The following is an 11,385-nucleotide window of genomic DNA, read 5'->3' on the forward strand; positions in this document are numbered from 1 at the left end:
CACATGCAAACCTAGCTGACTCCTGGAGCCCTTAAGGACGGTGCTGTGAGGGTGCTGCCTGGCACCTGCCCTCCTGGGCACTCAGCCTTGAAAGTAGTAACCCAGCCCTAGTGCCCCCCCCCCCACCTCCGCCAGCGCCCTCGAGGGCTGGCACCACCCGGAGCCTGGGCGCTCGGTCCCGCGATGCTAGGCCAGGACAGTACGAGGGACTGGATCAGGCCAGGACCCGACTTAGGGGCCTTGGCACCTCTGTGCCCTGGGGCGCTCAGTGCCCGCACCCGGTACTAGGTGGGCAAGCCCCAGGCAGTAAGGGTGTCGCGCCCCCCTCTCCGCCCCCGTCCTCGGGGACGCGGCGGCACCTTCACACTTTCCGCTTGGCCCGCTGCTCGCCTTTCAGGCCGCCGCGTTTTCAATTGTTAATTTGGAAACGGAAAAAGAAGCCGGCGGGGCGGGGGAGGCCGCAGGGAGGTAACTGGAGCCGCAGCGCCGCCCCCGCCCCCGCCCCTCCTGCGCGTGGTGCCGGGTGTCGGCGAAGCTCCGCCCCTCCCGGGAACGACTCGGAGCCCCGCCCACCACAGTGTCCCGCCCCCACCCTTTGCCCCTCCCCTTGTAATAAGCCCTCCCCGTGCCGAAGAGGCGGGGCGGGCTCTGCGGACCCCGGAGCACGGAACTGCTGCGCGTCGGCAGCAGAGGAAGGGGCCCCTGCAGCGGAAGGGGGTAGAGCACCGTCATGGGGGAGGAGTCCCCCAGGAGCTCTCCTCCCAGGAGCCCCACCCTCTCCCGAGGAGTCCCGCCCGGAGTCAGCCTCCTCTGTGTCCCTAAGTGAACCCAAGCCTTTCCGCAACCCCCTCAGCGCTGGTTCCACCCCCCCGACTCCAGACTCAGATCGGGCGTCCCTGGCCCCATTCGATAGACGAAGAAACTGAGTCCCAGAGAGGGACGGCTCACTTGCTCAAGGTCACACACACAAGTCTGAATTCTTGAGCCTGGCAGAGGTCAGGATCTGAGCGGAATTCAAGCCCTGTTCCTTGGGCTCTGATACTTGTAGGGTTCTGTCTTCCTCCGCTAGAAGAGGGTGAATCAGGACCAGAGAAGCAGTATGTCCCTTCCCTGACCTCCAACACCCTTTCTGTGGTTAATGAGCCATTGAAAGTTTTGCTCTGATCTATCCTCACTCCTCCTTGCTATTATTCAATTATAAGGGGAGTTTTGGAGGTAGCCTTTCTATGCAAATGAGCACCATGCAAATGAAATGTAAAAGATCCTCTCCTCAGACTCCAGAAGTTGCTCAGGACAGGCAGCTTCTTTCTGGAGCTGCTAGGGCCTCACTTCCCAATTGAGAAGCTGAAATCACCAGTCCCAGATGGATCAGCGAAAAATAGGGCTCTCAGAGACCCTTCCTCAGGAGTAAAGCCAGACCCAGAGACAGCTTCCCCAACTCCTTAGCTTAGTGGTGGCAGAATCAGGATAGAGAGCACACTGACCCAGGTTCCTAGCTCTGTCCATGCCCTTGTGCCTCCCTTTCTGCAGCCCCAACCCTGACAAATAGCTCAGAGCCATCAAGCAGGCTCCTGGCTTTTAGAGGACTCTGAATCAACCGGAACTAGGGGCTGGGCAGCCTTTCCTGTTAAAAGCAGAGGAACCTGAAAGGACGTCCGCAGATGTGCTTCTGGTTTCCAGCCTAAGACCCTCCTAAACCATCCTTCCACCTTGGCTGCGGAACAGGCCCAGAGAAGTTGTGCTCCTGGCCCAAGGTCATACAGCAAGCCTTTCCCAGCTGTCAGGGCCCACTGGAGTCAGTCTTGCTGGATTCAGTCCAGCTGGGCCTGGATTTGGGGTTCCTATGGGGAGCAAGGCTTTCAGGGCAGCTGTAACCAACTGCCCCAGGTGTGGCCCATGAGTTTGCATACTGCTTTGCTTGCTGATAGCAAAGGCATTGAAACACCCCTCCCCATCACGCCCCCTAAACCTCCCACTGGGTGGGATGCTCACTGGCTTGGGCCTATAGAGCTCCCAGGCTGGGCTCAGCCTTGGGGCCTGTACTCCCCAGGGGGCCCGGCCCTCCCTGAATCTCCTGTTCCACCCTGTCAGCTCTCGGTGCCCTCTCTTCTCCGGGAGTGCTGACAACCAAGTGTTGGGGACTAAGCTCTTTCCCCTGGTTTGGATTCTTCTCTTCCTCTCTCCTCCCCCCTTTGCGAAAGTTCTGCTGATTCAGAGGACAGAAGGCTCCTTAGAGGTGACCCTTACCCCTACTGGGCTCAAGTAGCCGGAGGCCAGGGCAATCCTTGAACCCAGTGCCACCCTGTCACATACGGCAGGAAGGGCAGGGGCAAGGCCTGAGCCTGATGCCTGGATGAGGGAATTTTTGAGATGGGGGTGGGGGAGGGGCAGGTGCCTGGGTCCTGCTACAGGAAGAGAACTCAGAAGGACATTACCTTAGGAATCAAGAAATCTGGGTGCCAGACCCAGCCATGCCGCCGATCTACTGTATGATCCCAGGTAGATCAGGCCCCTCTCTGGGACTCAGTTTCCCCTGTTTAAATGAGAGGATTGATTCACTCTAGGGGATCTTTCAGCGCTAAAAGAGTCAGCATCTGCTCACCTCCTGCCACCACCATTCCCCTAGCACAAGTCACCGTCATCTTTTGCTTGAATCACACAACCGTCCCCCACCCCATCCCCTCTCTGCACCAATGTCTGTTCTCTACTCAACAGCCTGTGCTGTTGCAAACGCCAGTCGGATCGTGTTACTCCCTGCTCAGAACTCCCCATCTCACTTGGAGTAAAAGCCAAAATCCTCACAGGAGCCGGTAGATGATCTGCATCCCACCTCCTCTGCCCACCACTCTCCCTCTTCCTCACTCCGCTCTGGGGGCACTCCTTTCGTGGTGTTCTGGAATATACCAGGCAACCTCTGGCTCAGGTTTTTGCTCTTGCTTTTTCCCTCTCCTCGGAACCCGATTTGCCCAGATACCTGCGTGGCTCCCTCCCTCATTTCCTTGAGCTCTCTGCTGAAAAGTCACCTTCTCAATGCTATTTCCCCAACCAGCCTCTATAAAATAGTCCCCAACTCCCAAACCCTTGCTCCTTCTCCCCTTTCCCCACCTAATTTTTCTCCATCATCATCTCACATTTTCAACCTTTACTTGCTTATTATCCGTCTCCCCCAGGAGACTGCACGCCCCACGAAGGCAGGGACGGTGCCTTTCTTTGTCGTCCGGCTCATGGGGAGCCCTCAGTAAATACCAAATCAGCAGTGAATCAGGCAGTGAGTGAGTGCTCCGGGGCCCTGGCCTGCGTGCTCAGGGCCACTCACCCCACCTGCTGCAGGAAGGGTTGAGATGTGCAGCCAGGAGTGGCCAGCAGGGCGGCGCGGGCACCCTGGAGGGTGGGTGGTGCCTGGGGTCCAGTGCCTAGGTTGTGCTCTCTCTCAGGGAGCCCCGTTCTGAGTTGGGCCTGGGGCATTCAAGGGGAAAAGGACAAGACCTCGACTAGCTCCTGGTCTGTGGGAGGAGGCAGTGCCTCAAACAGCCTTTCTCGAGTTGAAGTCATTGCCACGACTGACCAAGGTGGGCATAGAGGTGGGGGTGGGGGATTAAGGGAGCCTGAGGTGGGCTCCCACCCGACCCAGCCAGGCTGGAGGAGGGGCAGACGTGAGGGAAGGAAGATCGGGAGGGGAAAAGTTGCTTGCTTTTGCAGGGTAGAGCTCTGACAATGGAGCGTCAAGTGCCAGCTTGGGCTCTGCGTGGTGGAGAGTGAGGTGGGGGGGTGGTGAGGGCCTTCCTTGCTTAGGAGCTTGGGCCTGAGCCTGTAAGTTGGTGGATTTCACACTTTTTAAAAAAGCAGCAAAGCTCTTCGTTCAAGTGGAATCTTATGCCAAGCCCAGAATGTAAAACTGAGTCACCCAAAGCCACATGGAGCTTTCTCAGGTGGAACTGGGGAAGCCTTCCATTGGCTATCTTGTTTAAGTGTTCAGAATCCAGGCTGCCTGTGCTCCACCCCTTACTTCGCTTTCGTTTTTTTTTTTGCTGGCCTCCTGCCGGGGAGCCCACGCTCCCTGTTTATTTGAGGAGTCCATGCTGCCTGGCCAACCCTAAACAGATGGATGGCCCCTGCTCCCTCCTTGTTCCCACCCTTGACATGTTGCTCAGCCTACTTACCTGGTGCACCAGGTAGTCTGGCTGGCATGGGCAGAGGGAAGCAGCCAGAGCGAGTGGGAGGGTTTGGAGCCAGACCAGGTGGGAGAGGACGAGGCTATGACTCATGAAACACCTTGTCCAGAAGACACTGCCTTCCACATCCTACTGGGACCGAGACCATTCACACTAGCTCAGGAAAACCTGGCATGTGAAGGCGGAGGACACTCCTGCCAGGCTCGGGAAGAATTTCGTGGCATCACGGAGGGAGGCGCACTCCTGGGCTTCACCAAATAGAGAAGGGGAGATGAGGTTCGGGAACAGCGGCCTCACGTCCATTTCTTTCTCTGCTTCCCTGCCAACTTTGCTCTGTGGTTCTTAGTTCCATTCCTGAGAAAGATAACCTGACTGGCTGGGCCCCGCCTACAGGGGGACCTTTCTTGGGTCCGTCTCCAGCTCTAGACGAATCCGTGGTGGCGAGGAGAGCGGCAGGGAGCCATGTGGCCCCTCCAGGCCTGTGGTGGCTGTCAGAGCCGCCCCTGGGGCTGCCCATGTCCTTGTACATCCTGTGCATTGCCAAGGGGCCTGGCCGAGAAGACGTCAGTGGCACTGAAGTCCAGGCTCTGCTTAGGGCTGGGTCAGCCCGGAGCAGGGGGTGCCTGTTTCTGGCGGGTCCATCCGGAGGGGTCAACTTTTTACAATTTTTCAGGCTAAAGGGGAACGCCTTTTTCTAATTGCTTCTCCAAGAGGGGCATTTTTTTCATATTTTGTACTATGTGCTGGCGGCCGCCGTCCCTCCAGGGACACCCTCAAAGAATCTGGAACTGAGCTGAGGGCTCAGCCCTCTCCCCTCCACCCCACTCTGGAAAATGCTAAGGCTGGAGGGGGTGGCCCCCTTCGCTCAATGTCCCCCACCTTCATGTTATGGACAGGGAAACTGAGGCTCCACTGAGACCTCATCCCTAAGCCTGAGCCCCCAGCATAGGCCTCCGGCCCAGAGAAGCAGCGGCCGCAGCCGCAGCCCTGGTGTGGGGCCCTGGGTCACGTGATTTTGCTCCCTTTGCCATATTTAGAATCGCTGGATCAGGGGAAACTTCTCGTCCCAGCCCCTGAGGATTCTTGGAAAGAGCCTCGCTCTGAGGCCTGGCTGACTGCCCCTCCCCTCTATCCCCCTGCAAGAGAAAGTAAGAGCCTGCTCTCCCCAGAGGAGCCCAGGGCCCTCCAGACCACACTGCACCCCCGTGTCAGGGGGAGCCTGTCAGGTCGGGCTGAGGTCCTTCCTTCACTATCAACTCTGGTTTGGGGTTTAAGAAGCCCTTTCCGGCTGGAAGGTGGTGGGGTTATGGCCTCTGTCCTCCAGGAACCTTGGCTGAATGGGGACAGACTGGCCCTAGCTGTCCCCAGGGGGAAGACAGAAGCTTGCCTTTGGGGTCCTGGTCTGGGAGGTGAGGAAGGGGTCACATACTCCCAAGGCCACATGTAGAAATGAGGGAGCCAGCTGGTGGCCAAGCAGGCAACAGACCCTGGTAGAGGTGTCTGGGAGGAGGGACACTGGAGAGAAGGAAGGAGGCCCAGGACGAAGGAAGGGGCACAGCCTGGTTCTGCATTTACTCCAGCCTGACTGGAGGCTGGGGCATCCCCTCATCCCACTTGGCTGCTTCCTCCCTCAAGGAGCACCAAGCCTTGAAAACAAAACCAGAGGGGGCACCTGGCAGGCTCAACCGTTGGGCATGTGACTTGTGATCTTGGGGACACGAGTTTGAGTCCCTCATTGGGCATAGAGATTACTTCAAGGGGTAAAAATTCAACAACAACAACAACAAAAACTCCCAAAACAAACCAAACCCAAAATGCACGTGTGGAGCACCTGTGATGTTCTGGCTCTTTTCTCCCATTCGTACAGCAGGGAATAATGGTCCTATGTTCCCACGGGGACCCCTCTCCGGGGCCTGGTCAGTTCCCTCCACACCAGCTGTTCAAATGCTCCCCACCTCCCCCAGGAAGGAGGCCTGACTCCTCTGTCACAGAGGAAGTGAAGTCAAAGCCCCCAGGGAGCTCTCTGGCTTCCTTGGCCCCCAACCTCAGGTTCCACCTAGCCCCTCCTCCTTGCCGCCTGTCCCAAGCTGGCTGGGGGCGGGGCCGGGGGGTGGCGGGGGGGGGGGGGGGGGGGGGGAGGGGGGGGTCCCTTCTGCTCAGCCCCAGCCCTGCCTGGCCGGGATCCGGGCCTCCCTGCTGTCCTGGGGACTTCATTCCATCCATCACTCCCTCTCTCTCCCCCATCTTCATCTTCTCCGTCTCTCTCGGCTCCTTCCACTCTGGCTCTTGAATCTTAAAATAAAAAACAAAGCCCAGTCCCAGTGCTCTGCGTCCTTCTCCGGCTCCTGTCTGCCTCTACTCTGTGCCGTCAGGCTTCTTTAGCCATCCGTACGCCCTCTGTTTCCTCTTTATCGCTGCCCCTCTCCCTTTCTCATCCCACCTGGGCCTGTGCCAGGCCTCCCCTTGGTCTCCGCTGCCCTTGCCAAGGTGCCCAGGGACCGGCTTGTCACCAAATCCAGTGGACGTTTTTCAGGCTTTATCTTGCCTGACCTCTTGGCAGCATTTGACGCTGGCTTTCGCTCCCTCCTTGAAACCCCCTTGCTCTGCATCCTTGCTGCTTCTTTCTCCTGGTTTCCCTCCCATCTCTGCCGGCAGCTCCTTCTGAGTCTGGGTGGAGTGTGCCTCCTCCCTCTGCGCCTCTGGGGTCCCATTGGGTCGTTCTCCCAATGTGCCGCGTGCTCTCCGAACTCTCTCGGCCACTCCCGTGGCCTCTACCCCCGATGTGCCCCATGTCGGCACTTGCGGCTTCGGTCTGTCTTCATGCCCGTGACCGTTTGCCCGGTGCGCCGCAGCCCTGTCAGTCTCCACGTGTCCCAAATGGAGCTCATTGCCCCCAGCTGCCCCTCCAGCGGGGTCTCTCGTGTCTGCTCACTCACGGCACCTTCACCCACCAGGTGCCCGCACCAGAAGTATGAGAGTCATTCTCCCTCCTTTGTCCCCATTTCCAAATAATCACCAAATCCTCCTCCCTGAAACCTCCATCCATCCCCTTCTCTTTGGTGCTGTCCCCTTCGTCTCTCATCTGAATTATTGTGGAACTTTCTACCTGCTTTTCCCCATCGGTCTCCCTGCCTCCGGTCCATGTTCCACACTACCCCTGAGTGGTAGTCCTGGAGCACATAGCATACCACGTCATTCCTCCCTCGAAACTCTCCAATGGCTCCCCCTTGCCTTGAGGATAACATTCATAATGCCTTAGGGTGCCCCCTCGCAGCACCCACTGGATCTGGACCTCTGGTTTCTCCACTGCCCCTTCACTTCAGCCCCGCGTCATCCAGAACTGCTGGCCACCGGGGGCTGTCTGTAGGCCCCCACGTCTCGGGTGCCTGCACATATCCTGATTGCCCTGCTGGAGGCACCGGCCATCACCCTCTCCGTGTCTTCACTGATCCCTCCACATTGGCTCTATGGAAGCTGTCTTAGGACTCCCCCCGCCAACCCCCTTGGCAAACTGTTATCCCCTTGTCCATCCTATCACTGCTTTGCAATAGTTGTTAATTTCTTGGAGCAGGGGGAGGTCTGGGTTATTCATTTCTGGCTTTGCAATCAACCTGGCTGAGTATGGATGGCAAAGAACATTTCTTAAGTGAACGTGGCTCAGAGGTTAGGAGATAACCCCTTCTCTGCGGGTTAGAAACCAAACCCCCAACTCCTATCCCCACCTCTTCAGCCTCCAAGCATCTGTCTCTCCGGGGACATCCCCAGAGGATCTGGAACTGAGCCCATGGCTGACCCTCTCCCTTCTACCCCTCTGCTGGAGAGTCTTAAGGCTGACACCCCCCACTTCATGTTACAGATGGGGAAACTGAGGCCCAGAGAGGTAGTATGGCTTGGGGGTCCAGGTGGACTTGGGTTTAGGTCCTGGCCTTATGACTTTTGGACAATCTAGTATGCCTTTCTTTTTCTCCTTTTAAATAACTGCTTTATTGAGCTATAATTCACATACCATAAAATCCCCCCTTATAATTCGGTGTTTTTTAGTATACTCACAGAGTTGGGCAGCCATCATAGAGTATCCTTCCGAGCCTGTGCTTTCTCACCGATAAGCCTTGGGTAACTTTGACACTGCTCCCACAGGGTTGTTGTGAGAAGTAATTAAAAATAAGCATGGAGGGGGCTTGGCCCAGTGTTTGGGGGTCACACGGTGAATTGGGGGCGAAGCTGATGTTGGCATGAGACCCACCTCCCCAGTAGGGCTTTCCTTGCTACCTCTGCCCCGTGGCTGTTTCTGGGCAGTGATTTCAAGAAGGTGGTGGGGAGAGAGTGAGGCGGGGAAGGCAATATTTGCAGTTGTTTAAAAAGCCGTGAGTTGGCTAATAATTGAGTCAGCCACAGGCACGCCTATCAGCTGAGCCAGTGATTCTCAAAGTATGGCTCCCAGAGGAACAGCATTAGCATCACCAGGGAACTTTGTAGACATGCAAATTCTCCGGTCGGTCCCGCCTCATACTTACATTCTAGGAGTGAAGCCCAGAAGTCAGTACCTTAACAAGTCCTCTGGGTGATTCTGACACCAGCTGTAGTTCGAGAACCACAGATCTAAGCAAACCAGCTACCTATTCAGTCCCTAACCTCCTCACTGCCTTCCTGAATGAGCGGGATAGTCACAGCATGGGGGTGGAGGTGTGGAAGGGTTGTGATGAGTCTCAGGATAAGCCCAGCCAGGGAGAATCAGCCGGGCAGCACCCACCTGTCCCAGCACTGCCTCCTGGGCCGGGCAAGGGAGGACACGGGCCCCAAACTGCAGCCAGACATGATGGGCAAAAATGTTCCAGAAAGCGGCAGTCTGACCTCTCTGTTGGGGCAATTATAGATGGCCCAAGCCAGCCAGCTCCTGCATACTACCTATAATTCTAGAGAGAGAGAGAAATTGGAGCCCCACAGGGGGCCAGAGGCAATCCTTAGTCCTTATTTGTTGCATGAATGAAGCCACATGGTGGTTCTGGCATTCACAACCAGACCCTGGCTTACAGCTCCTTCTCTCTGTCTCCTCTCTGCCTAAGCTCCAGACACTGATCTCCCTTCTGCTGTCCCAAGAGTGGGTGTCTGTGTGAGGACCCCTCAGGAGGACCGAGGTAGCCTGAGGGATCACACTGATTCACTGATTTGGAACAAGTCTATCCCTCCTTCCTGAGCCCCGTTTCTTCATCTGGAAGATGGGGATAATTATTCAGGTGCCTGGGACACAAGATGTTCTTTATCAGATTTAATGTATCTGTTCCACTGTATTGAGCGTCTGGGGTGGAGAAACTCTCAACCAGTGTATGAAGGCAGGGGAAGTGAAGTTCAGGGGCTTTTTAAACAGTTTACCACATGGAGCTGGTCAAGGTCAGAGACCTGCCTTCTCTTCCCTTCTCAGGAAGGGCGCTGGGGGAGTCCAACAGGTCAGGGATGGATGTGCTTAGAGCTTTGGGAGCCTTCTCAGTGGGTACAAATTGGGGGCTTTGGTGACATGGTGCTTTAATGTTTGTTTCATGTGAATTTCTGCTATTCATTTACTCAGTCTATGAAAAAAATAAATAAAGCAGAGCAAGGAGAGAGAGGGGGATGGGGCTATTATTCTGGAGAGGGGGTGGTTAGGGAAGGCCTCTCGGAGGAAGTGATGTTTGAACAGAGACCTGTATGAGTAAAGGAGCAATAAATAGGCAGAGGAAGCAACAAAGCAAGTGCCAAGCCTGGAGGTGGCAATGGGTTTGGTGTTCCAGGAATGGCATGGAGGTCGGGGTCATCGGAGCAACGTGATGGAGGCAGGGGAGGGGAGGAGATGAAGTCTGAGAGGTGGGGTGGGGGCCAGAGGTCACGGGGCCTTGCTGCACATGCTGGGGAGTTTAACGTTCGCTCTCAAATGTGATGGGAATTTGGAAGTCAGGGGAGAGTTGGAGGAGAGTGATGGCGTCCAACTTTGCATTGTAGGAAGATCACGCCAGCTTTTTTGGAGAGAGTGGGTCACGGCTGGGCCAGAGTGGAGGCAGGGAGGCCAATCAGAGACGAGGTGGTGGCGGCTTGGTCAGGATGGTGAGCTGTGGACTGTGCAGGGATTTATTCTGAAGGTAGAGCCAATAGAAATTGCTAAAGGGCAGGATGTGGAGGGTGAGGGAAAGGGAAAATCAAAGGCAACTCTTAGATACTTGGCCCGAGCCCCTGGGCGGCAGGTGGTGCCATTTACTGGGATGGGGAGACTGGAGGGAAACAAGATTTGAGGGCAAATGGAGTTTGGTTTTGAACATGTTTGGTTTGAGAGGCCACCAGACATCTGAGAAGAGATGCTGAGTAGACAGCTGGACATGTGAGCTGGACTCCTGGGGAGAGGCTGCCACGCCCTGTCACCTGCCAAACGGCAGAAGCGATTATGGTAAAGAGGTGGGGGCAGGATTGAAGGTGGCTCTTTCTCTGTACTTTTAAGGAAATGCATTTTAAAATTCCCATTAGTTTGTTATCACCCCTGTTTATTCTAACAAAATACGAGGAAATGCAGAGGAGCAAAAATGCAAAACAAAAGCCAAATCACTCTTAATCTTGCCACCCAGAGATAAGCCCTTCTGACTCTTGGTATGAATATTAAAAATATCTATATTTTATTTTTTAATGTTTATTTATTTATTTTGAGAGAGAAAGAGTGCGTGTGCATGGGGGAGGGGCAGAGAGAGAGAACCCAAGCAGGGATTCCCCCCCCCGATTTAAAAAATATTTTTTTAATGTTTATTATTTATTTTTGAGAGAGAGAGAGACAGAGACAGAGTGTGAGCAGGGGAGGGGCAGAGAGAGAGGGAGACAAAGAATCCGAAACAGCTCCAGGCTCCGAACTGTCAGCACAGAGCCAGACGCAGGGCTCGAACCCACAAACCACAGCGTGAGATGATGGCCTGAGCTGAAGTCGGAAGCTTAAATGACTGAGTCACCCAGGAGCCACCCTCTTTTAAAAATTCCCCCCCCCCATTTTCAAAATATAGGTATTTGGGGGGCACCTGGGTGGCTCTGTCAGTTGGACGTCTGACTCTTGATTTTGGCTCAGGTCATGATCTCACAGTTCATGAGCTCAAGCCCCGCATCCAGCTCTGTGCTGACAGCATGGAGCCTGCTTGGGATTCTCTCTCTCCTTCTCTCTCTGCCCCTTCCCTGCTCATACTCTCTCTCTCAACATAAATAAATAAAC

At 55.6% G+C, this 11,385-nt stretch overlaps 1 protein-coding gene across 2 annotated transcripts in view; it reads left to right on the forward strand.

Moving 5' to 3' along the window:
• KCNQ4 (potassium voltage-gated channel subfamily Q member 4) overlaps positions 1-11,385 on the forward strand; it is a 53,488-nt gene that overhangs the window by 16,716 nt on the left and 25,387 nt on the right. The window lies entirely within an intron of this gene.

Source organism: Puma concolor, chromosome C1 (genome assembly GCF_028749965.1).
Source record: "Puma concolor isolate L17-30 chromosome C1, mPumCon1.1.hap2, whole genome shotgun sequence".
In the NCBI taxonomy this organism is placed as follows: domain Eukaryota; kingdom Metazoa; phylum Chordata; class Mammalia; order Carnivora; family Felidae; genus Puma; species Puma concolor.